Raw genomic sequence first — 1,791 nt, forward strand, 5'->3', positions numbered from 1 at the left:
GCAGTATTTCTCCTTTTGTGACTAACTAATTTCACTCAACATAGTGTCCTCCAGATTCATCCACATTATGCAGTGGCTTGCAACTTCCTTGTTATTCTTCAAGGCAGCATAATATTCCATTGTGTGTATGTACCACAGTTTGTTTATCCATTCTTCAGTTGATGGGCGCTTAGGCTGTCTCCATCTTTTTGCTACTGTAAATAGTACTGCTGTGAACATTGGTGTGCATACATCTACTCGTGTTCTGGCTCGTATTTCTTGTGGGTAAATACCAAGTAGAGGAATTGCTGGATCATAAGGTATTTCTATTTCCAACCATCTGAGGGAGTGCCATATTGTTTTCCAGAGATGTTGGACCATTTTGCAATCCCACCAGGAATGCAGGAACGTCCCAGTCTCTCCACATCCCCGCCAGCATTGATTGTCCTCCACTTTTTTGAGGGGATCAAACCTTTTGCCACATTATCTGTAGACATGAGCAGAGTTGTTGTTTTTTAATAAGATTTAATATGAGCGTATTTTTTTGTCACACATAGAAATTTCTTATTTTTGTCTGGATTCCAACTTGGAGGTAGAAGCTCTCAGTAAGGACAGCCTATGTCTCTTGGCAATCTTTTCCTGACTTTTTCTTTGGCCTCCTTCATCCTCTTGGCCAAAAGCTTGGCATATTCTGCAGCCTCCTCCGTATTTTTCTTAGTGTCTTGTTTCTTCAGAGCAATACACCGACATTTGTGTTGCAGGACACGAGGAGTAACAAGACGCTGAATCTTGGGCACTTTGGTCCTGGGTTTCTTGTCTTCTTTGTTCAGTGGTGTTCTCACAACATACTGGCGGACATTATTTCCTTTAGAGAGATTGAAAAGTTTGCGGATTCTGCTAGCTCTCTTGGGCCTCAGGCAACGAGGCACAGTGGTATCTGTCAGTCTTGGGATATCCTTCTCTCCTTTTTTTACAATGACCAAGTTGAGAACACTCAAGTTGGCATCCACAATGCAACCCCGGACAGATTCGCGCTTTCTTTCTTCAGTTCTCCTTGGTCTATAACAGGAATGCCCCTTACTTAGAAGCAGGCAGACACGGCCATGGGTCAAGACGCCCTGCTTCATGGGAAAACCCTGCTTGTCTTTCCCACCACTGATGCGGACTACATAACCCTTCCACTCATCACCCAGTGAGTCAGCAGCAACTTCTGTGGCCATTCGTTTCTCATAAAAGGTACGAAGCTTGCGTTCATCGTCCACTTCAATGAGTTTTTGGCAGCAAGGCTGGGAAGGAGATGTTCAGGTTCATGGTGAAGCAGCCGACGGCCTCCTTGGCATCACGAAAAAGCAAGAGCAGAGTTTTTAATGGAAATTTTAAACAAGTGGAATCAGGATCCTAAAGTGTTTCTTCAAAAAATTGTAATGGGAGATGAAACATGACTGAGGACAAAACACAATGAAAATAATGGCTACCAAGAGGTGAAAATGGGCCAATCAAAGTGAAAAGAGACTGATTAAAAGCAAAGGTCATGGTAACAGCTTTTGGGATGCTGAAGACATTTTGCTTGTTGGCTTTCTGGATGGTCAAAGAATGATAGCATTTGTTTATAGAGTGTTTTGAGTAAGTTGGCTAAAGCTTTAGCAGAAGAACACCCAGGAAAGCTTCACCAGAGAGTCCTTCTCCACCAAAACAACATTCCAGATCATTCCTCTCATCAAACAAGGACAATTTGAGGAGACTTTCTAGAGGAAATCACTATAGTCTGATTTGGCTTCTTCTTTTGCTTCCTAATCTTTAAAAAAAAAAAAA

At 42.4% G+C, this 1,791-nt stretch overlaps 1 pseudogene; it reads right to left on the minus strand.

The window, feature by feature from the left end:
- Positions 1–543: 543 nt before the first annotated feature.
- On the minus strand, positions 544–1,290 carry LOC102832910 (annotated as a pseudogene).
- Positions 1,291–1,791: the final 501 nt, after the last annotated feature.

This window comes from Chrysochloris asiatica, unplaced genomic scaffold (genome assembly GCF_000296735.1).
Source record: "Chrysochloris asiatica unplaced genomic scaffold, ChrAsi1.0 scaffold00114, whole genome shotgun sequence".
In the NCBI taxonomy this organism is placed as follows: Eukaryota; Metazoa; Chordata; class Mammalia; order Afrosoricida; family Chrysochloridae; genus Chrysochloris; species Chrysochloris asiatica.